At 36.2% G+C, this 25,973-nt stretch overlaps 1 long non-coding RNA gene across 1 annotated transcript in view; it reads right to left on the reverse strand.

The window, feature by feature from the left end:
* LOC141373044 (uncharacterized) overlaps positions 1 to 25,973 on the reverse strand; it is a 108,938-nt gene that overhangs the window by 66,374 nt on the left and 16,591 nt on the right. Inside the window, exon 2 of the long non-coding RNA XR_012378673.1 lies at positions 3,627 to 3,761. This is a non-coding gene — a long non-coding RNA (uncharacterized lncRNA). The remainder of the gene's footprint in view (positions 1 to 3,626; positions 3,762 to 25,973) is intronic.

A 25,973-nucleotide genomic window follows, 5' to 3' on the forward strand; every position in this document is an offset into this window, starting at 1 on the left:
TATGGAGCTTTCTCTTCTTAAATAGTTTCTAAAACTGAGACTGCATTTGAAATTGAGAATGGTAAACGTTCAGCAGCAACTGCTTACATAATCTGTATTTCTTTAGATTATTTTATATTGATTTCCTGTTTATGACTTTGCTTTAATAATAATAAGCAATATTCTTAGATCTATACAGATTTGGTTGGCTTAAACATGCTCGGGCGATCCACCCATGAATTTGTGGGTAATATAATTTGACTCAATTTCTGATGAGATCACACTTGTGTGAAGGGCTCTCCTATTTTTGTAAAATTATTTTTCCTGAATAAGTAAATAAATAACTAAATCACCACTGTCTTGAACCTTCAAATATGATTTTTCTTTCTCTCCTGGTTCTTCTTGGTATCCATTTACACCTTTGATAACCCAATAGCAGGTTTGAGAAAATATGATTGTGCTAGTAGAACACAACACAAACCTACTGAATTTGTTTAAACAAACTGTCAGCTATTAACATAATTACTTTGTTTAACTGAATCAAACTGTGTAGTCAAAACGATGACTGCCTCTGGTAGACTTTTGTCCATGTAACTGATACCTATTCTGCATTCCATACAGTAACTTCTCTTAGCAAATATTGTTTCACCTGCTGGGAATCTCATCTCAAGTTTAATCAGATTCTTTTGAATTCTGATTCAACATTGCCTTTTTAACATTCTGACATACACTAAAATGCTAAGTATTATTGAAAGTCAAAAATTTTTTTAACACATCACAAGAAACTGATTTCTGAGTACTTTTTCTAAATATTGAGTCCTCCAGTAGCTGTTCAGAATAAACCTTGAAAGTTCTGACAGGAAAAGCAAATCAATAAGTGGTACATGGCCTCTATGAAAAATTCTCCCAGTGGTGGTCTGTTCTTTGTATTTGAAGCCCTGTCAGTTTTTATTTCTCAGTGGTATTATCTTCTGCTTAAATGTTTCTTATGTAAAAAGTAAAATAGTAAATTAAATTAAAAAAGATATGCTCAATAAAATAAAACCCAGTTAACGCTAAGATCTTACAACAAATAAGTATCAATCTTCAGAAATATAAGGTCAAATGTGTTGTTTTGCCCTGAAAATCTACAAGATTACATCAAATATGTTATTTGTATCCTTTAAGTCCTACCCAGAATAATCAAAATGTATGTGAATTGCCACCTATCATAAAAAATGTCTTCAGCACTTTTGTGTATTCTGTTTCAGCAAAGCACCTACACAGCATCAATTTTTTATTACGTTTTTAATTTTAATTCCAATATTGTTAACATACAGTGTTATATTAGTTTCAGGGATACAATATAGTGAGTACTTTTATGCATAATGATTCCATAAAGTCCTTTTGGAGGAGATACTTTCTCAATAAGAATATTTAAGGTTTATTTTTAAGATTTTATTTATTTATTTGACAGAGAGAGAGCACGCACAAGCAGGGGACAGGGAGAACGGTAGAAGCAAGCTCCCTACTGAGCAGGGATCCTGATGCCAGGCTTGATCCCAGGACCCTGGGATTATGACCTTAGCCGAAGGCAGATGCTTAACCCACTGAGTCAGCCAGGCAGCCCTATTTAAGTTTTTTTTTTTTTTTTTAACATTATGAACATTTTTTTTAACTAGGTTGTAAGTTGAATGAAAACATGTTTTTTATTATTTCTTGAGCATTACTAGATAGGGGGAAATCAGTTCAGGAGACAAAAACCAATTGTGAGATGCAAGATGCTAGATGGACAGCCACACTAAGTAATCACAGCCAAATTTGGCTTACTTACCACCTTTGAAGGTTCATGATGTAAGTATGTGAACCAGAGTAATTACAGATCACTTTGTATAATAGACTTTCAAATTACTTGCAAAAGTTTAAATTAAGAATAGTAAACTTTAAACTACCGCTTTAAATAAAACTTACCAAAAACACAGTAAAAGCATTTACAGTATTTTTTGACTATAACTTTATTTTAAACTGGGTTAAACAGAGGTTGTTTGATCCCTTTTATTGTTTCAAGTGACTTCAGCAAATATAAAGCAAAACCTCTCAAAGGCTTGACAGCGAGGCTGTTGGTGTTTGGGAGGAGGTATTCAGGGACACAGATACCTCTATCTCAGGGCTTTACAGAAGGGAAAATATTGCGAGAGCTGAGCCCTAGACTCAGACTAGAAAAGGTATATATCATTTCTTCCCACACCCCATTACCTACTCTCATGGCCACACTTATCTGCAAGGGAAACTGGGGGCTTTAATCCAGCATTGTAGCTTGGAAGAAGAACAAATCTATTTAATTATTATCCAGCAGTCTCTACCACCCCCACCAGAGCAGAACTTTCTATTTCTACGAAAAGTCTTGGTGAGACACATGCAGATGTAGAGAAGGAATTATATTGAACAGAATTCTGAATTCAATATTGTTTCCTCCTATGCAGAGAGGAAATCTAAAGCACACATTAATTTGGCCTGACCTAGTTTGTATGCTTACAAAATCAAATGATAATAAAATATAATTAAAAATTTAAAAATGACATTTTAACATTTTCAAATAAATGATTCCAATCCATAACATATGTTCTTCTGGAATACAGTTTCATCTTGTTTTCCTGTCACATGTTAGAATCTCAAAGATAGTACTGTATAATAAAATTAGTGAGCAGAATATATATATATATAATAAGCACATTATGAAGGGTAATAGATCCTTTACCCCTTAGTGTTTTTTTTACATAGATTAAAGGTTATAGCTGTGCTTAGAACAGCAGTTTTTACTTTCTTCTCCCTCTCTTATCAAGGATATATACTACTTATATCACCCCTGCTTTCATAGAGGGGAACCTATATTTTTGCTTAATTGCTTATTATAATTCCAGTTCAGGGCTAACTGAATTTCTAGTTTAAATAATTATTTTATCCTGTTTAGTTTTAAATTATAAAATTACACTTACGGAAAAAATAACAAAATTGAAAAAGGAGACTATTTCTGAATCAGTATTACCTTGGGCTAAAATCTGACTATAAGTCTCATGAACAATGTCTGTGAAACCAAGAATTTAATATCACTGCAAAATACATATGACAAACTCAATTTACTATTTCAAAGCAAAGGTTGTCCCCCCACCGCTTTTTAGGAGGAGGCTACTATGCCATTAGATTCAGCATATTTATATTGCCAACTAAATAAGACCTAGATTTTTCATACAGGTACTACAATAAATCGTAAGAATTCATTTTGAGGTATGGATATCTTGCTGAGCTAGGTAGGACCTCTGAAGAGGAGTTTAACTTAATGCTGCTTTTCTTGGCATATCTCTATTTGCAAAGCTATAAAAGAGCAGAACTTATAGTTGATAATTAATAAGATCCCACTAAAGTTACATATCATTATTGGCTCAGTAATTCAATTATTAATGTTTCAGCCAGGTTTTGGGCACAAAAACAGAAAGCAGTCTAGATGTTTTAATCAGAGGGAAGGAATAGCAAATCCACTGCTAAATTGTTAGAACAATCTGTGGGGCTGCAGGGGGCAGGGCATCCAGAGAAACAGATAGGAGGAAGGAGAAGCCCAGAGAACAGAAGAGCTAATGTTCCAAGGCTAGCATATATGAGTCAACACCTACTCTACAATGAAGAATGATGTCACATTTAATTCTTCATCTGCCTCAAAGGTGCAGCTCCATACAAGCCGAGAACCACCGAAATTAGGCTGCCTCTGCACTGGCCACTGGGATCCAGGATAAACCCACCACTTCTCCCTAGACAAAAAGCAACAGTTGTAAGAATTAAGTCAGAGAGATTGTTTTCCCTCCTCCCATTTTATAACTTCACTTCCCCTCTTACTCTTTTGTTGACTTAGCCCCTCCAATAACTTTGTAACCAGTTTCCTCTATAGACTTCTCAGCTTGAAATAAGGAGCATAAATTTGGGTTGTTTTTTGTTTTGTTTTGTTTTTTGTTTTTGTTTTTTCATAAGTAGGGTGGTTTTCCTCCATGCATGGGTTTTACAAAGGCAACTAGGAAACTTGTTCCATCCAACTCACTAGGTCTAATCAGCATGCCAGCAAAGTAGGAGACCAGCATGATGTTCTTTGCAATGTGGAAACAATTAAGGTCCATGAGTAATAATTACAGAAGAGACTTAGAGTATTGATAGAATGTTGATTTAAGATGGTGGAGGTGGACAGCTGTTCTGGCAAGTGGAAAGTACCTACCACTAGCCATCCTTACTAATTGATATGTAGGGAAAAAAGTAGGGGGGGGAGAGTATTTTCCAGATCCCCACATCAATAGCTTAATCTTAAATCCTTTGCTCTGTTACTTTGTTCTAATAAAGAGATCACAGCTTGAACAGCAGCTACAGTTGGGAGTCACTAACATATTATCTAGATCATACTCAGTAACGAATGCCTGCAATGAGCCCTCACATTAGACACAAATATCCTTATACTTCATGCCGTTAATGAAGTTCATCTATAGTTCTCTTTATCAACTTCCTTTAAACAATCTTCCAATTTTGTTCTTTGTGATTATCTTATCAAACTGTTTGTTTCTAACCTACCAAACTGGTCATGAATCAGAATCAACCTAGTCCTCTGGCTATCTCCCCGCATGGAGGCACAGCAGACAACCAAATATGCTCCTTGGCCTTTTGCCTACTAGGAAGATTTTCCTTCCTGCTGTCTTTGGATGGAACTCCTATGAGGGGACTATCATGTTTCAACAATATACATGTGGTTGGTGGAAAGATATTGCAAATAACCATCAAAAATTCAGCTAAATATATATATATATGTACATGTATATATGCACTTTCAGTGAGACAGTAGATGTGGATGGAAGCAGATGGAGCAAAATAGTTAAAGTGCATGTCTTGGGACTCTGAGCCACATATTCACTTAACTTACTCAAGAGTTTGTGATCTGTTTGAGCCAAATCTTGCACATAGTACTTCTAAATAATGGTAGAATATAGTACACAAGCTCAACTTTATATTTTTGTGAACCCCTATTTTATGATTGATAATTCAAGTCACAGTTTGACTGGGGGATGCTAGGGGTTTAATCCCTACCAGGGCCAAGTAGCAAGCCACACAATCTAGTATTTAATTTTAATTTAATTTAATTTAAATTTTTTCTCAAAAAGAGAATAGTTTTCTGCACAAAATTGGATTTGCTTAATGATCCTAGAATCTGACCTATAATTCTCCAACTAGGATAGCTAACAGAGAGCCAACTATCAATGGTGCCTAGATGTGTAGATTTTAGAGGGTTGCAGACATAGCCAACTATCCATTACATTAATGTATTGAATATTTACTAACTGACCTGAGACAAGATTAGGCACTATAAAAACATAGATAAAGGGGCGCCTGGGTGGCTCAGTTGGTTAAGCGACTGCCTTCAGCTCAGGTCATGATCCTGGAGTCCCGGGATCGAGTCCCACATTGGGCTCCCTGCTCAGCAGGGAGTCTGCTTCTCCCTCTGACCCTCTTCCCTCTCGTGCTCTCTATCTCTCATTCTCTCTTTCTCTCTCAAATAAATAAATAAAATCTTTTAAAAAAAAACATAGATAAATTCAGAAAAGTGAGCTTTGCTTCAAATAATCACATTCTATCTGTCTGATGTGAGAAACAAGTAAGACATTTTATAAATTCAAATGTAATACATCTTGTGTTAGAATTAGAGAGATATGGGAGGAAAAATGAAAAATTCATGGTACAGGCAGCTAACAGTGGTGAGCAAAAATACACATGGTGGGGCACCTGGGTGGCTCAGTTGTTAAGCATCTGGCTTCGGCTCAGGTCATGATCTCAGGGTCCTGGGATCGAGCCCCACATCAGGCTCCCTGCTCAGTGGGAAGCCTGCTTCTCCCTCTCTTAAGCTCCTTGTTTGTGTTCCTTCTCTCGCTGTGTCTCTGTCAAATAAATAAATAAAATCTTAAAAAAATATATACATGGCTCCTACCTTCATGGAGCATAAGCCAAATAAATATACCTGAATTAATTATGTGAATCTGCAGCTACAACTGCACCCAAGGGGAATTTACTGGATACCTCATTGACTATACTACAGGGCAAAAATTTTATTCATTTTAAAAACTTTGACTCAACTTTCAACATGTCACTTTACTGATTATCATTCATCTGTCTAGAGTCTCTAGACATGGATCATATTTTCCTTATTATTTTATAAAATCATAAGTAACACCACTGATACATAAATTTATAGTCCTTTAGTTTTAAAACTCAGAATATAATAAGCTGGTTTCTTAAAACCTGTCATATCATAAATGGTGTGATTTCTATATGGCAAAGACTAGGCTAAGAATCAGGAATATAAAAAATGTACGGCGAGTGTCTGCTGCTGTTAAATCATTCAACAAGGACCTTAAATTAGAGGAAACAGGAACCCTGTCTCTTTATTATTCTCTAATTATTATAGTATTTTATCCTAAAGAATTTAGAGTGATTTTCCTCTTTATAAATGGGATGGTATTAAGCTGCTCATGCCTCGGTCCCAGGAATTTCTAAAGCACTTAAAATATTAAATCCATTAAAAAGATAAGGCAGTTATACCATGTTATGTTAAATGTTGCATTCCTTGATAAAGAACCTAAAATAATCTTCGTATCACATATATGTGAAAATTATTTGGTTATTTAAAATACAAAAAACTGAACATAGCATAAACAAAGCAATTTCTGCAAGTAAACAAAAAATAATGTAAAATTTTACAAGCATAAAACCAGTTTACAAAGTCGTATCTCAGATTTAATTTTTCTAGTTAATTATATGTAGTTTTATAAACTAAGGAAGGCTCATCTTCAAAAAATTAATTCCCGAATCTCTATGTTTACTTCACAATTATAGTATCAATTCAATAGGAAAAATGTTATCAGTCATAAATATTGAAGTATATTAACACATGAAAGTTTATGGAGCCATACACTCAACTTTGGAAATGTAAAATAATCACACTATTAGGATAAATTTTAAATGATACTGTAGTCTGAAACCCCATGTATAGCTCAGTATAATTCATATAAAGTCTATGTCACAGAGAAATAAATGTCTCATCATACTATTTTAGAATTGTTTTTAAGTATTCTCTGAAACCATCTACTTGCTAAGAAAGAAATAAAAGTCAAATGCAAAGAGATATCCATAATGTATTCATGTCCTTCAGCACTCAGTAGATAAATCATTCTTATTCAAATGAAATCCTTGACTTATTATTTTTTTCTGCTCCTATGTTAGGGAGATATGCTAAGAGTATACGAATACTTAGAGAACACTCTCTCTCCATTTCTTTTTCCTCTGAGGATGAAGAATGAAACTAATGGGAAGAAGGCAACCTAAAATGAAATCTCGAAGGATAATTTGTTGAAAAATGATGCAGGACATGGACTATTTGGCAGAGAATTTTCTCATGTCTTGTTATTTCTATTCACAAAGTCCTGCGAGATTTTTCTCCTTATCATACAGAATGTTCAACACACTAACTGTAAACTTAAGGAGAATTGAGACATTTTATAACACCCCTCTTATGGCAGAAATGTTATTTTCCTCTAAATTGGCTTAACAGTGATTGCCCAGGGACCAGTTTGAGGTATCAGAAAAAAATTTAACTAGAGTTGGTATCACCTACACTGTATGGGTGAGACAGAATTATTCACTGTGAAAGTGGGGACAGACTTAATGGAAGCCCGGTTGTAGAAGAAGTCAAATGCACCTTAACAAAGTAATGCTAGTGCTATTATGTTTTTAGAAATAGCGTCAAAATTCTTAATAACAGGAGGCATATGCTTGTGTGTGTGGGTGTGTGTGTGTGCATAGAGCTGGAAGAGATTATCTCCAGAAAAAAATAATAATAAATACATTAAAAATTAAAAAAATAGGATTAACCCTCACTTTTGCAATACACAGTGCTTTTTAAAAATAACTATTGTGGAAATTGATAAAGCTCTATGTGTAGGGTGGGAGACTGAGTGGCATTACAGCATAAACAATGGGCCATAGCAGCCCACCTTCCCTTTTAGTCTAGAAATGGAGATGGTAGACTGTCCTTTAGCACCTGGTCAATATCTGAGAAAGTCACTTTTGCAAGATAAAGGAACTAAAAAGATTTTTTTCCCCCTTTCTATAGGGAGTAGTTGAAATTCCCGTTGAAGAAGAAGAAACACCATATTGAGGATTTTCAAAGAAGCTGCAAGAATAAAGCAAGGATTTTAAGGAAATTAATACAATATTTGAAAGGCATTCATGTTGTTTTTGCATTACAATCACAATTTACCCCTTTTGAAAATTCTACTTTAATGGTTTTGTACATCACCCCCACGTTGCCAAAGCGATTCACCTGAGATAGCTAATAAACTGTTTCTGGAGAAGTATATCCTTCATCGTCTGCTTAAGTCATGCACGTCTTTTCCCACCTTCTAGAGTAAATCCTTTTTTCCTACCTGAAGTGTCATATCTGCAAATAATTCTCACTTAACAAGTTCTGACAAGGACACTATTAAGGAACACAAATTGACGTTATATGTGGAATCAGTGCTCTATACAAAGCCTTCTCAAGAAAACTGGCTCAGTATCTGGCACCTAGGGATTCAATCTCACTGGTAAAACCACTGACTGGCCAGAAACTTTAGCAGATTTTTGAAACCTCAGTAACAGAGGAATTTAGCCACACTTACAGGAACTAAAATCTGATGTCTTGGGCTTATTTTTCTAGTGTCAGAATAGAGGCAGTGATCACATGAACTTTATAAAATCCAATCTAAGATTCCATGTGAACACTGACAAAGAGAAAGCCTCAGTTTGCCCAATAATGTGTTTTCCAAATAACTTACATATAGTGTTAAATTAAGCAAAGAAGCCATTGGAATGAGGTGGCTTTAAGGTATTAGTAGTCTAACTAAATAAACCAAAACCTACGGCTATAATGCTGCAAGATCAAGAAACAAATACCTGAAGACAACCAAACACAAACAGCTAATGAGGCTTTCTCAAATAAGGCATCATTTAAGCTGTAGCCCACTAAGTAATTAGCTTGCTTTGCTTCAGCCTCTTCTCCATAAAGGTCTTTTCCCCAGCTCCTGTGGGTGGATGGTTCCTAGCCACTTCTGGTTGAGCATTGCCTGATGTGACTAGATTTTGCTCAAACTCTTAAAGTTTTTAATATCCCTCAGTTTATCTTTTAATAACAGTGATCAATACTTTTGCTGTGCGTATGGAAATAAATAGGCCAAATCTAATGAGGACAGCCCTTTGTGATCATGAATAATTTCTGGAGCTTACTTGTGATCACACAGGGTTAGACTGTGAGAGTAATTAGCAGAACCTGGGAGTAAACTGAAGCGATTGCTGTTTTACTCTTGAATGTTATACTGGGCTTGCACCCCCTAATTGATTTTCTGTGTACTGAGATCTCTTACACCTTATCTTACAGCTCTGTAGAAGCAGAAGTTAACATGTATATATTTATGAATGATATGTATATATTTATGAATGATTTCTGTCCAGCGAGAAAGAAAATGCCAAAAGTCATCATTTATCGTTCTGTTTTTTAACCCGTTTTAAAAATAATCTGACATTCTTTTTGTAAAGCTCCTTTATTAAATAGTCTATAAATAATACCTTAAACACATGTAAAACTGGTTTTAACATTTCCTTGATTAATGAAATCTTTGATTCATAAAAAATATAAATTAGCATACATTAAATAATACATATGGTAATAATACATGTTAAGAAAACATGTACTTTCAAAAATAAAAATACAAAAAATATAAAAATAAAAAATAAAAATACACTGTAAACAGTACAGTTCCAAAATAAAAATAAATGGGGAGCACCTGGCTGGCTCAGTTAGAAGGGTGTGCAACTCTTGATCTTAGGGTCATGGGTGTAGGGATTGCTTAATAAAATCTTTAAAAAAATAAAATAAATGGATCAGTAGAATACACTAAAATACCCTATGCAAAGTATGCAAAGATTTTTATTATAAATAGTGTTCTATTATAAAGTAATATAGACATTATTTGAATAAAGATGATGGAACAATTTGTTTAAATATTATACATGAAAAAATGCAAAAATATAAATTTGAAAACTTAATTGATATAAATAATTTATAAAATTAAAAAATTAAGACATTTAAATTTCCATATATTAAAAAACTGAAGGAAAAAAGTTAAATTAGATAAAAATATTCAAGACTGGAGTGGTGGGGGGTGGGAGGGATGGAGTGGCTGGGAGATAGATATTGGGGAGGGTATGTGCTATGGTGAGCGCTGTGAATTGTGTAGGTCTGTTGAATCACAGACCTATACCTCTGAAACAAATAATACATTATATGTTAAAAAAAAAAGAAGATAGCAGGAAGGGAAAAATGAAGGGGGGGAATTCGGAGGGGGAGATGAACCATTAGAGATTATGAACTCTGAGAAACAAACAGGGTTCTAGAGGGGAAGAGGGTGGGGGCATGGGTTAGCCTAGTGATAGGTATTAAAGAGGGCATGTACTGCATGGAGCACTGGGTGTTATACGCAAGCAATGAATCATGGAACACTACATCAAAAACTAATGATGTAATGTATGGTGATTAACATAACATAATAAAATTAAAAAAATAAAAAATAAAAAAAAATATTCAAGACATATATGGCAGAAAATTTTATTTTATGAGATTAACTTTAATTCAAATGGTCAAAGATAAATAGCCTATATAAGAAAATAAGGTTGATGGTGATTAACATAACAATAAAAAAATTTAAAAAAAAAGAAAATAAGGTTGACTGAAGGAAAAATATGAAGTCACAAAAAAATATTAATAATATTCTTAAAAATTTCTAGGTTCTTATTTAGCTAAGTGAATGTAAAGTAAAAGAAATCTTTTGTAGGGTTTTAAGAATATAGTTCTTTTCAAACTGCAGTGAAGTGTGTCGGTGAGACAGCAATTTCATATGCTATTGCATCAACCACCTGTGCAAATGGAATGGAGCCTGCAGCTACAGAAGTAGATGGAAGTAGTTAGAAATCTGTATAAAACTTTTAAGACCTATTATTTTATTTGTCTTATGTTACATTTAAAAGTTAATTTGGAGGAACTAGTTAGAACTGTACATCAGATTAAGTGTAAAAATACTGTGGCATTCTTATAATAAAAAAAGAATCAATGTAAAAAGCTGTTGATTATACAAATTGTGTTAACCCATTAAAATTCAACATAAATTCATGTTAATCCCTTAAGATTCATAAGAATAATCTTGCAAAATATTTTATTACAGAGGAATAGAAAAACACTGCATACATTGTAGGGGAAAGGTGATTATCAATTAGTATGTAAAGTATAATATTTATGTGTAAATATTTGTATAAAAATGTTTATTTGTATATTCTATATGCTTCCAACTGTGAACCTTACTGCATAGAGTTTTCATAGATAGATAGATAGATAGTTTTCACATATATGTATATATATATATACATATATATATATACACAAAGGTAAAAATTAAAGGATGGGAACCACCACTTTGAAAAACTGTTTTGTACTTTCTTATAAAGTTAATTCTATTTCTAGGTAATTATCTAAGCTACATGAAAATACATATCCACAAAAAACTTGCACACTAATTCTCATAACAACTTCATTTATAACAATAAAAATCTGAAAATAATTCTAAAGCCTATCAGCAGATGAATGCATAAGTGCAGCATATCCATTAATTGGGACACTCTTCCGTCACAAAAATGATTGGATATTGACACATGCCACAACATCAATGAATCTCAAAATAATTATGCTTAGCAAAAGAAGGTAGACACAAAACAGTATATTCTGCATGATTTTCTTTATATGGAAAGCAAGAAGATGCAACTAAGTCAATAATAATGTAAAGCAAATTAATGGTTGTGTGGAGTCAAAGATCCAGGGGGATTGGTGATAAACAACCATGTGAATTTTTGTGATTGGTAGGAATACTCCATATTTCAACTGTAGTGTTTAAATTTGTCAGATTCTTTGAAATACATGTGTTAAAAAATGCCTGCCTTTTATTATATGTAACATCAGTAAAGATTATCATGCTAGGAAGATTATCAAACTAGGAAGGCTAATTAAAATACCTTCTAAGTAAATAACAAATATATTTAATAATATATTTTATATGACTTGGATATTTTTTACATGTTTGCCATTGGAAATATTTACTATACTGTGGTAGTTCCAATTTGATAAGGCTGAATGAACACCACCTACATTATTTTTCACCTATTTCAACTACAGATTTCTTTTCTACCCACTGGAATCTAACCTACAAATTAGCAGGGGATTTCAGTCTAGTAACTTCTCAGAGATCAGTAATGCTTGTAAGTAGATCAAATGTTTCTAATAGTTGAAAATTGCTGAGATGATTGGTTGAGAAATTTTAAGAGAACAGATTTAGAAAAGAGCAAATCTGTCTGTGTTTAGTAATGCCATATGGGAAATACAAATCAAAACCACAATGAGAGACCATCTCATACATGTCACAATGGCTAAAATTAACAACACAGGAAACAACTGATGTTGGCAAGGATGTGGAGAAAGGGAAACGCTTGTGCACTGTTGGTGGGAATGCAAGCTGGTGTCACCACTATGGAAAACAGTATGAAGGTTCCTCAAAAAGTTAAAAATAGAACTACCAAAAAAAAAAAAATAGAACTACCCTATCATCCAGCAATTACCTTACTAGGTATTTACGCAAAGGATACAAAAATACTGATTCGAAAGGGCATGTGCACCCTGATGTTTACAATAGCATTATCAACAATAGCCAAATTATGGAAAGAGCTCAAATATCCATCAACTGACCGATGGATAAAGAAGATGGGGCATATATATACAATGGAATATTACTCAGACATAAAAAACAAATGGAATCTTGCCATTTGCAAAAACATGGATGGAGCTAGAGTGTATTATGCTAAGTGAAACAAGTCAATCAGAGAAAGACAAATACCATATAATTTCACTTATATGTGGAATTTAAGAGACGAAACAGATGAACATAGGGGAAGGGGGAAAATAAAGAGAGAGACAGGGAAGAAAACCTTAAGAGACTCTTTAGATAGAGAACAAAATGAAGGTTGGTTGATGGGAGGGAGGCGGGTGAGGGATGGGCTACATGGGTGATGGGTATTAAGGAGGGCACTTGTGATGAGCACTGGGTGTTATACATAAGTGATCAATCACTAAATTCTATACCTGCAACTAATTTTACCACATATGTTAACTAACTAGAATTTAAACAAAAAACTGAAAAAATTTTCTTCCAAATTTAAAGGAATAAAAGAGTAGTATCATGGCATTTTAACACATGATATAACCTATGTGTTCACATGAATCATTCTTACATTGCCTCTTTGGAATCACCATGACTTGATGTCATAGAAGAAGTTATAGAACTACTAATTTTGGAAGTGTATTTTCTCTGAAGCTCAAGTCACAGACAATTATCCAGTGACAACAACGAACAAAAATAAAATGCAAAATAACAATCAAGCGTATTGCATGCCATTTGCTGTAAGGTAACAAAGAATTATTCACAATACAAACTAACTTTTAATCTAACTTTAATATCCCATCTTGAACACATGTACTTTCAGTTGGATGCGATTATAAGTATCCTGTTAAGATTCTCTTGTGTGTCCTTGATTTTTTTTTCTCCGTATTTGTTGACTTACAACACTGAATTCAAAGTTAAATATCCATCTTACTCTTCTTGCAATGACATCAAAAACCGTGATGATGACAATCATTTCAATTAATTTCATGCTTGAAGAAGAATGACGGGAAGCATTCATATTATACCAAGAAAAAACTTATTATGCAATTATTTAATTATGTTAAAAGCACAGAAAATATAACACAAAATCAATATTTCCAGCAAAATAATAAAAGTGAAGAAATTCAACTAAAAGAAAAGTATCAAAATGTTAGAAAGTATTATTATTCAGACCATTGTGTTTCAGAAAGAAGTATGTGAACATCAGAGAAAAATATTGGTATTTTAAGACATTGTATAGATTTGGTTTCAAAAACCCATAATTTTATACTTCAATTTACTTAAATTAAAAAATGGAATTAAACTAAAGTTTAAAATCCAAAAAATCTAGGGATAGCATTTTGTAGTGGACATTATTATTGAAAGCTAGCAGCTATTTTACCCTATCCTCTTCACATAGTGTTAATGTGGCTGTCAGTATTTGGTTTATGAACATGATTGAAATTTGGCCAAATGTAAGCAAAAGTCTAATCAAAAAGGTCTAATCAAAAAGTTGCTGGAAGTCTTGATGATAATTGTTCCCAACTTTCAAGTCATATATGTGGAAATTGATATATATATTTCTGTATCTCTCTCTCTCTCCCTTTAAAATTGGAAGCATTTAACCTCATTTGTTATTGGCAGCCATCCTACAACCAGGAGATTAAAGAACTTCAGCACTGATCCAACATTGTGGAAAGCATACTGAGACTGAGAAACACCTGTGCACCTTGATTATACCATTAAGTTGCTGGATCAACCTGAATACCACTCCTCTTCTGGACTTTATGATAAGTGAGAATATACTTCCCCACTGTTTGGGCCACTGTGATTTCACTTTTACTTTGTTGCAGAGGAAAGTTTTCAGACTGATAAAGAATTTGGGACCAAGAAGAAATGGTACTGTAATCAACGTAAAATGGAATGAATTTGTCAAAACAAAACTGCAGTGTATAAATTTAAACAGGCAAGGGAGACATTATTCAAGGCTTTTGCAGTAAGAGATTGAGGCCAGAATTCAGTCTGAACTCAACTTTGCTGAAATAAAGAGTTGGAGAGTTTAAAGAGCTGAGGTGGGGACATCATAGACCATCTGTGTTTCCTAATCTGCTTTACTCAAAGAAAAAGAAAAAAGAAAAAAAGGACCTTCATGACAGGAGGTAGTTTTACAACATGGAGCAAGGCTCTCGCTGAAGTTAAGCTCCTATCCTACCACAGAAAATGGGAGACAGGTGCACTATCTTCCTTGATGATTACGTTCCAAAGGGTTGGCTCCCAGTCCCTGAGAAAGACATCCTTGGGTTGGAAAACTGACCAGAACCTTTAAAAAAGATTTGTATCTCAAAGGGGCATAGAAAACGTTTACATGTTTTCTAAAGTAAATGCTCTAAGAGAGGTCATGGATCTAGTGTCAGAAAGAAACCTGACTTAAATTTAATCAAGTGCATAGAATGAAAGTTTGTGTCCCTCAAGACTCATATTTTGAAACCTAGTTCCCATTGTAATGGTGTTAGGAGGTGTACTTTTGGGAGGGTGGAGCCCTCATGAATGAGATTAGTGCCCTTATAAAAGAGACCACAGAAAACTACTTTGCCTGTTTTGGCCATGTGAGGTTACAGCCAAAAAAGGACTGTCGAGGAGCCAGGAAACAGGATCGCGCCAGACACCAAATGGGCCAGCACCCTGATTTGGACTTCCCAGACTTCAATTTATTGTGAGAAGCAAATTTCTGTCATTTATAAACCTCCCAGCCTATGGTACTTTAGTAATAGCACCCTAAAGAACTAAGACAGAGGGGAACATTAAAGTCATCTTGGTCAGACTGAATGGAGGAGACAGAGCAGAAGGTAGTGAGGACCTCACCATTCTAAGTTCAGATGTCAATACTTGTTATGTTGTTGAGAAACTGCTGATTAAACTATGGCCTAGTGTTTGTTTCCCATTTACTAATGGCATAGCAGTAGGAGACTTGGCAATAACTAAATCACTAAATATATATATTATAATACATTAGGTATTTCTTGGGGCATTCTGTATGTCACTACATGTAAGGGACACTTGGAGACAGAAAATAGAGGAAGGCTGTGTTTTCTTAGAAAGCCTGTTTCCCAGACTACAATAGAATATGTAAATTTGATAATCTGGCATTCCATATAATGTACAACAAAAGAAATTTTCTAACCCAATAATTGGGGTACAAGCATATAGAGGGAAGTGAGAAAATGTTATCAATGGAAAAATCAAGTTTGATCATCCTGGCTTCTCCCCTGGTTTCCCTCTTTACACATGCATGCACGCACGTGCACATACACATACACAAGCCAAACACACTCATCGTATTAATGCTCCAAAGAGGCATTCTCATCCAGTTGTCCCCCTGTCAAGGGCATAATTTCAAATACCTCAGTTCAGAAAACTTTAACTCAAGATCAGCATGAAAACATGGGTAAAGCTGAAGAAACAGGAATTCTATAGATCAAAAACACATTCTACAATACTTCTCTGAGTAGCTTCCATCCCATGAAATTGATCTAAAGGATTGTTTCTGTAACTGTGGTTCACAGACTGGTGTGAATTCCTGAAGTGTTTATTATGGGTTTGCTTATAGATTGAGAGTAAGTGTTTAGAAACTGTCATAACATTTTGATATTGCTTCAAAATCCGATACATTTTTTATTTTATTTTTTTTTAAGAATTTTATTCATTTTTATTTGAGAGAGAGAATGAGAGAGAGAGGGAGCACATGAGAGGGGGAAGGGTCACAGGGAGAAGCAGACTCCCCGCCGAGCAGGGAGCCCGATGCGGGACTCGATCCCGGGACTCCAGGATCATGACCTGAGCCGAAGGCAGTCGCTTAACCAACTGAGCCACCCAGGCGCCCCGATACATTTTTTAAATTTCATTTTTTTCTACTAATTCACTTATATACTAAGTTTTTTAAATACCATCCTATGAGAGATTTAAAAAAAAAAATGGCCCTTTCACAGATATATCTAGAAACATGATCAAAAACAAGTATTTTGCAAATATTTAATAAATTCCTTAAATACGTAAGGAAACCTGATTGTCAAAAGAAATCCCAAATCAATAATGTTTAAACCTCTAAAGCAATTCTTGGGACTCCAAACTCATACCAACAGAAAGTACTCTAATAATGCACAAGAACCAGAATAAGAGACCTGGAGAGATCTAATCCTAAATAAAGCCGGAGAAGACAATGTTCAAAAAGAGTCACTCAGAAACCAGATCCTGGAAATACCTGATTTGCTGTCTGCCTGTTCTCCACGGGGCAGATGCCAAGACAGGATGAAACACATAGACTTTAAAAGAGGAAATACCTGTGTGAAAGGAAGTAGGGATGAATTTGAAAGGGGTTGAAAGGGTTGTCGGACCAGGATTCAATTCTGAGGGAATTGGTTGGGTGGAAGTATCATGGGCTGCTTTGCAGTCTAGGGGATGTTCAACAAAGTCTCCAGGGAACCCCTGAGTTTTGAATAGGCTGTCAAAGGATTCCCAGTTTCCCAGGAATGCACCTGCCTCAATATGCCTTCTGCTCTCTGTCACTGCCTGGGAGCTGCACGAGGAAGCTTGGTAGTGGATTTCGGAGCAAAGAAGCTGGGGCCTTTGTTCAATTATCAAATGAAGCAATTCTCAAAACCACCACAGTTCCCCTTTGTGTGCACAAATCCATTTCACACAAGTCCAAGTAGTAGCTCTTGCACAACTCCTACTGGCTTTTCTCTCTGAAGGAAAACTCCTATGCAGGAGATTAGTGTGATGAACTACAGCTCCCACCACGCTATTCGATCTCAGGGCCACAATGGGTGCTCATCCTCTCTCACTTCACTATAGATTCTCAATTTCCTCCAGACTCAGCCGTCACCACAACAGGTCTTGGTAGCTTATTTGGTAGTGTGATACAAGCCTTCATTCCAGAAGGTCGGTCATACCCTTCTCAGTCCAGGGTGACTGCATATGTCCATTTGCAGTTATAACAGGGCAAAGAGTAGTCAGGAGGTATGCAAGGTGTCCTCAAACCTCCATTATGTGGAAGTAGCCCTACCTAAGCCTGCTGGTCAGTGTCAAATAGCACAGCCATTATGATGACTCCTCTTCTTGCCTGCTGGTTGCCAGACGCAAAGAATCCAAAGGACCCTGGTGTCACCCATAATTCGTAATGGCTGAATCATGCCAAGTCATGAAGATATCCCTGGTGTCAGGGCTATCCTGTCCAGAAGGATGTAGAAATGATGACAGAGGGGAGGGCAAGAGTTCATGTGCATATCTTGGATCCCTGCTTGTGGATTAAAATCAAGGGAAGGAAGTGATAGAAATATTGAGATAGGTTTCAGAGAATCTGTGGAAAAGAGAGCTGTGTCCTACTTTACTGGAGTGATGAACTGGTAGCCTACAAGCTTCTCAGAGAAGCTTCAACCGTGGAATGGCTTTCTATTCTGCAAATTATAGTGGTCCTGGCTATGACCACTTACTGTCTTTCTATAAGTACAGGAACTATTAGAAAGATGTAATGAACATGGAATTCTCTACCTGTTTTCATCAAGCCTGGGGTAGGGGGGGATAGATACCTTAAATTTTTAAAACTATTTTGTTACTTAAATGAGTCATTCTAAGGGCCTATGTGTTTCCTAAGTTAGGACACATATGTATATCATAATTCTATCACATTTCCCTAATGAAATTAAAGGGATTATACAAGGGATAGTTAAGAGGCAAGGGAAGTGAGTGATCACCTGAGAGATCAAAGAATATGGTAATCAGGTCAACTGTACAGGTAATGGCTTTAGCAACTTTGAAAGGAAAAATAAGTTTAGTTATAGGTTATATTAAAAACAAAACCCCCCCAAAACTCTAAACAATTCTATTTCTCATTTTAAACCTAGAAGCAGTTGAGGACAGAGAAATGCAAAATTATATCGGAAAAACAAAAACATGGGCGTTTTCAAATTCTCCTTTGTACAAAGACTATTTGTTTCCTAGGGCTGTGGTAACAAATCACCACAAACTGGGTGACTTAAAACAAGAGAAAATGTATTCCTCACAGTCCAGAGGCTAGAAGTATGGAATCAAGTTATTGTCAGGGCAATGACCCATTGGAAGACTTTAGGAAAGAATCCTTCCTTGATTCTTTCTAGCTTCTGGTGGTTTCTGGCAATTCTTAGTGTTCCTTAGATTGTCTTCCTCCATCTTCACATGGCCATCGAGTATGTGTGTCTGTGTCTGAATTTCCGTCTTAAGAGGGTACCAGTCATATTGGATTTAGGGTCCATCCTAATCCAGTATGACTGCATCTTAACTTGATTACATCAGTAAAGACCCTATTTTCAAATAAGGTCACATTCATAGGTTCCAGACAGACATGAATTTTCAGGGAACATTATTCCAACCAGTTAAAATATTTGGAAACAATCAAGAGTGACAACATAAATCTAAGATAGTCCAAATATCCTTAATAGTGCCAAGAACATATAACAGGTGGTATAATAGCCAGATCCTTGGTTAACAGGAAGAAGATTCAAGAATACTTAGAAACAAAAAAATGTTCCAGCAAAATTTCCTTTTATTTTAATTGTTTTGAATATTCTCTAGTTAACTTTATATTAAGATATATTGAGTTCATAAAAACATGTTTTCTAAGTATATGAGAAAATATGGGATAAACACTTAACCATGAAATTATTTTGATAAAGCATTTTCATTTAGTACTCTAGCTAGCAGGCAAAACAAAAAACTTGATTAAAATCTTTTTGTTTTTTTAAGTGATAAAGAAAAACTACAAACAGAAAGATGACTTTTCATCAATCAAAAATGGAGTGATTATTTTTCTCTCCTCCTTTGCCTCAGTTCAATGGACTATCTTTAAAAACTTCCCTCATTCCTCTGGTCATCTCTCAAGGTCTGTGATCCTCTGGTTTCGACCTACTGCCTTCTGTTTTTGCAATAAAAGATCCCTGAAATAATCCCTTTTAAGCCAACAATTTCAGTCTGTATCTACATACCATGGATTCTTCTGAGAGGTTTCAAAGCAACTAAAATTATATCCCACACCAAATGTTCCCTTCTGTCTCCAAACTGCTCTCTTTCTAGTTCACACAGTTTCTGAATGGACTCCCAAAATCAGAGGTGACTGACCATCTCTCCCACACTCTCAGTTACATTTCAAATGCTGATGTTTCTACATTCTAGATTTATTCTGTCTCAAATATATTCTTATTTTTCCAGATTACCTAACATCTTTTTACTTGGTACTAATTATTATTTCCTTATCTCCAACCTTCCACTATGGATTAAGCTATGTGGCTGCACTGCTCACCAATGTCAAAGGTAAGGTTCCCTGGGACTCTGGTTGTGAAATTCTGAGCTTTGCAAGCAGGACCACTCCTGGGCCCAACACCTATGAGGGAGCAAGACAAACATGATTGGCAAAAGGGCGGGGCGATCTGAACCATATGGCAATTTCAAAAAAACCCTGAAATAGTATTTCAGAGATGTCTGAATTGAGATAGGCCCTATGTCTCCCTTCCTGCATCAACTAAGGAAAAATGTTCATTAGGATAGTTCCCTTTGGCTGAAGGAAGTCCTCAGTGAGAGACTCACTGATAAGCCATCAGTAGCCACTGTCCTGGGCATGGGTGGCTGAGAATGGGTGACTCAGTCTCAAAGTAATGCGGGTGGGTCAGGGCAGCACATCACACCATTCACTCTCTTTCTCACTCAGATTCACATTTTTGTATTAAATTTCCTTCAGCTGGAAATAGTTCTTTAAGGGTTGTTGGGTTTCTTTTCTTGTGGAAACTAACACAAGAAAGGCTTTTGAGATAACTTATAATTGTTGCTTAGCTGCTGGTCTTAGAACAGCAACTGCTATTTATTATTTCCCTCTTCTTATACCCATTCTAGCTAAGTTTCCATCATTCTCGGGTGTCACCTCCACTGGTCTCAGTGGCTCACCTGGTAGAATGATTTGAGGGATGTGAGTCTTTAACCACCGGGAACTTCTCAAGCCAGTGCTACTGTACATGGCAATTTACAATCAAAATAGGTCAAGAGTGTCCCAAGAATTTTCATAGAGTGTCATGTGGTGCCAAAGTCTCCTTCCCTGCCCTCATTGTGTAATAGCTACTCTACCTCCTCTAGAGAAGGAGATTACTCCTTTCCTTGATTACTGGTCCCTTGCTTCTTTTCCCTGGTAGAAGTAATATCTCTATGGAAATAAGAACCTCTATATGCACAGAGTATGCAGTTGTGGGGAATGATTCCCAAGTTTCCAAAGTAGATCACTGGGAATATGGTTAAGTAGAAACACTCCTATATTTTGACTTCTGGACTCACATATTCTGCCTATTGGGACAAAGTACTAAATGATCATTGATATAAGGTCTTCCTGAATCCTGACGGTATGGTTCCCCACAGACTCAGGGTACACTACAGGCTATTATCTCTGAGCTGGCACTCACATGCTGTTCTATTATTATCAGGTCTGTGGTTTCTCATTATTGTTACATGTAATAAGAGCACTGAATCTCATCATCATGTTCCCACTGTATCACCTCCTTTGCTGAAAGGTATGCCCCTAATAGAAGTATCCTGTTTGGGTGAATCAAATACTCTCTAACCTCAGTTATGGTTGCTATATGAGGCTCTGAAGGAAAGGCAAACTTAAAACTCATCAAGAGGAATCATTGTTCTTCCATGAATCAACTTGCTACCAATTGAATGGTTTATTTTCTCAAGATATGGTGCAGTACACTAGCCCTTTATTGGATATGTCATTTGCAAATATCTTCTCCCATTCCATAGGTTGCCTTTTAGTTTTGTTGACTGTTTCCTTTGCTGTGCAGAAGCTTTTTATCTTGATGAAGTCCCAATAGTTCATTTTTGCTTTTGTTTCCCTTGCCTTTGGAGACATGTCTAGTAAGGAGTCGCTAGAAGTTGCTGCGGCTGAAGTCAAAGACGTTGCTGCCTGTGTTCTGCTCTAGGATTTTGATAGATTCCTATCTCATGTTTAGGCCTTTCATCCATTTTGAGTTTATCTTTTGAGGTATAAGAAAATGGTCCAGTTTCATTCTTCTGCATGTGGCTGTCCAATTTTCCCAGCACCATTTACTGAAGAGACTGTCCTTTTTCCATTAGATTTTCTTCCTGCTTTGTTGAAGATTAGCTGACCATAGAGTTGAGGGTCCATTTCTGAGTTCTCTATTATGTTCTGTTGATCTATGTGTCTGTTTTTGTGACGGTACCATACTCTCTTAATGATTATAACTTTGTAAGATAGCTTGAAATCTGGCATTGTGATGCCACCAGCTATGGTTTTCCTTTTCAACACTCCTCTGGTTATTATTAGGGGTCTTTTCTAGTTCCATACAGATTTTAGGATTATTTGTTCCAGCTCTGTGAAAAATGTTGATGGCATTTTGACAGGGATTGCACTGAATGTGTAGATTTCTCTGGGTAGCATAGGCATTTTAACAATATCTATTCTTCCAATCCATGAGCATGGGATATTTTTCCATTTCTTTGTGCCTTCCTCAATTTCTTTCATAAGTGTTCTGTAGTTTTTCGAGTACAGATCCTTTACCTCTTTGGTTAGGTTTATTCCTTGGTATTTTATGGTTTTTGGTGTAATTGTAAATGGGATTGGTTCTTTAATTTCTCTTTCTTCTGTCTCATTGTTAGTGTATAGAAATGCAACTGATTTCTGTGCATTGATTTTATATCCTACCATGTTGCTGAATTACTGTATGAGTTCTAGCAGTTTTGGAGTAGAGTCTTTTGGGTTAACCTTATTTGTCTTCCCTTGTAAGATAGAGACTTTTGTCTTGATGCTTTTAGGATTATTTTATTTATCTCTACATTTTGCAATTTTTACTATAATATGTCTTAGTGTTGGCCTGCTTTTGTTGATTTTGATGGGAGTTCTCTGTGCCTCCTGGATTCAGATGCCTGTTTCCTTCCCCAAATTAAGGAAGTTTTCAGCTATAATTTGCTCAAAAAACCTACTCCCTTTTCCCTCTCTTCTTTTTCTGCGACTCTTATGGGACGAATATTATTATGCTTATGGAGTCACTGAGTTCCCTAAGTCTACATTCATGATCCAACATTTTTCTTTCCTTCTTTTTTCAGCTTAATTATTTCCATAGTTTCATCTTCTATATCTTATTCATTCTTCTATATCATTATTCATTCCTCTGATTCTTCCATTATATCCGTCATTATATCCAGTTGGTTTCAAATCTCGGTTATTGAATTTTTCATTTAGACTTGACTAGATCTTAAGTATTTTATCTTTGTGTTAAGGGACCCCCTGATATCTTCTATGTTTTTCTGAAGCACAACTGTATCCTTATGATTGTTGCTTTAAATTTTAGATCAGGCATATTGCTTATATCTGTTTAGATTAGATCCTTGGCTGTGACCTTTCCTTGTTCTTTTTTTTGGGATGAAGTCCTCCCTCTTGGCATTTTACCTAGGTCTCTGTCTTCTTCTATGTGATAGGAAAACCTGTTTTATGTTTCCTGCTCCTGAGAGTAATGGCTTTATGAAGACGAGGTCATACACTCTCCAAAGCCTGACACTTTAGGAAGTGTCTTTGCTGTGTGCTCCTGCTGTGTTTTGGCTGCTCTTTCCCTCTGGTCAGTCCTTTGCAAAGTTTCTTCTTGCTTGCTATGTGGAGTGTTTGTGCCTTGGTGAGAGTGTGGTGAATTTTAACTAGATGTGCTCTGGTGCGCTTGTTAAAAGAGAACTGGTGTTATTTCAACTATAGCTGAAGCTTTGCAGCAGTATATTGTCAGTAGACTTGGTGTGTATGGGGGTCTGTGCTGGTCTTCTGGGGGAGGGACCAGCTGCTGTGGTTCTTAGGCGTACTTGCTTGAGTAAAGCAGCACTTGAGATGTACAGGCGAGTGGGGCTTGGTGTAAATGGTTTAGGCCACCAGTGTTAGTGCTGTGCTGCTCACTGAACTTAGTTTATGCTGAGGGGTAGGGGAAGGAAATGGCACCTGCTGGCTCTTTTGTCCCCAGAAAGGCTATGCCACCTCTCCCAGATGTGCTCCAAGAAAGGGGAACCATATCTTCCAGTGCATCCCAGGGGATCCTCAGATCGTGCCATCTGTCTGCAGGCCATCTCCCCTCTTTGTGCACAGGAGCACTGTGGCACCCTCAGGGCTCCACACTGGCCACAATGTGGACCTCTAAAACTCCAGTCTTTGAGTCCCACTGGTTGTAAAAACTCACAAAAATCAGCCCTCTTGTTTTCCCAGTAAATGGCTTTGGGGAAGTGTCTTCCTTGTGCGATCCCCTATGCACTCATCTCTCTCTCTCTCTTTCTCTCTCTCTCTCTCTCTCTCTCTCTCTCTCTCTCTCTCTCGTGTGCATGCCTCTCCATGACCAGGGCTCCCTGCCCTCCAAAGCACCTGCAATCTGTTTTTCCTCCAAACCACATCTCTGCACCTCCTACCTTATAAGATGTGGCCTCTTCTCTCCCTCTAGTTGTGCAATTTTTTCTATCAGTCCTCAGATTGATTTGATATTTATCTAGCTGTGTTTGAGGGACAAGGCAAGCTTAGGGTCATTCTACTACTCTGTCATCTTAGCTTCTACTCATGCATACTCCTAAAGTTTCAACCCCATGCTAATTCTGTAGACCACCTTCTCTCTGATTTTCCAATATTTTCCTTCCAACCACCTCATCAAACATCCAAAGCAATGACTCTATATATGTATTACTTAGAAACACTTCTCCTTTCACACACACACACACACACACACACACACACACACACGATATGGATAACAATATACCACCCAAATCTCTGCCCATTGGGAGCTGTTCTTTGCTCATCTCTCTTCTGTCTTTTAGGGCCACACCTGAGGGACTCTAGGGTAGGAACAGTCTATTTTTTAGCTTGTACTCAAATACTGAGCCTACAAAGGCTTAGTGTTCTTTGGAAATTGGGGATATAAGATTTCCTAGTGTATCCACTAGGATGTTCCCAATCCTTATTTTAAGGTCCCACACTTTCTAAATCAGGAACATTTCACAGAAGGCTACATTTCATGCCAAACATCCCCTGCTATTTACTTTTACACAGGTGTGCTTGTAAGAAATTATCAGTTTTCAACTTAATAGGCTTATTTGTCAAAGGATACTTTAACTGGATATAGACTTCTAGGTTGGAAGTACTAACTTTCAACATTTTATAGATAGATATTGTCCTCTGGCTTCCATTGTTTCTGTTAAAAATTTAAGCGTCAGTCTTATTTTGGTTCCATTAAAGTAACATAGGGTTTGGCTACCTCCTCCAGCTGATTTTAATATTTTCATTTTGTCTCTCACCAGTTTTTATATGACGGAAGTAAGTATAGTTTTATTTGAATTTATTGTGGATGTGGCCCTTGATCTTCAGTCTATCTTGAGGTCTTTAGTTAGTTTAATAAATTATCAGTCATTAACATTTTAACTATTTCTTCTACCCTATTACCACTTTCCTAATTTATCTGGGATTTGAATTACACATATGTTAGACCTTTCACCACACCCTATGTTCTCTTATACTGATCTTATTTAGAAAGGATTTAGTTTTCCCTCTGTCAGGCAGCTAGCAGATAACATAAATCTAATTAGGTATTGAGGTAATTCAAAGTTTGTCCATTTATGGTTAACCTTTGTTCCTATGGTTTCTCCCTAAGGTTTTTTGTGTCCCGATTGGAAGTAATGGCCTCAAACTTTTCCCTCCATCCAATGAATCTTTCAAAAGTTCTGTGTAGCCTCTCTCGGCCACCATATTTTTAAATCTGCACATACCTCAAGACTTAAAAGGCCCAGGGGCACCTGGCTGGCTCTGTCAGAAGAGTGTGTGACTCGATCTCAGGGTCATTAGTTCAAGTCCCATGTTGGGTGTAGATGTTACTTAAATAAATAAATAAATGCAGGGAAAAAAAAGAATTAAAGGGCCAAATTTCTGGCTCTTCTGGCTTCTTTTCTTTCCTTATTAATGCCCTGTAATGTAATTCCTTACTGCCTTGACACCTTCCCAAAACATTTGAATAAGATTTTAAGAATATTTTGCTCAGATTTTCTAGTGGAAAGGCTGGTCAAGAACAACCTAATCTGCCATTATAGTAAATATCTGTTGGCCATAGAGCA

Source organism: Callorhinus ursinus, unplaced genomic scaffold, assembly GCF_003265705.2.
Source record: "Callorhinus ursinus isolate GAN/ISIS: 27379988/994484 unplaced genomic scaffold, GSC_fseal_2.0 scaffold7, whole genome shotgun sequence".
Lineage (NCBI taxonomy): Eukaryota > Metazoa > Chordata > Mammalia > Carnivora > Otariidae > Callorhinus > Callorhinus ursinus.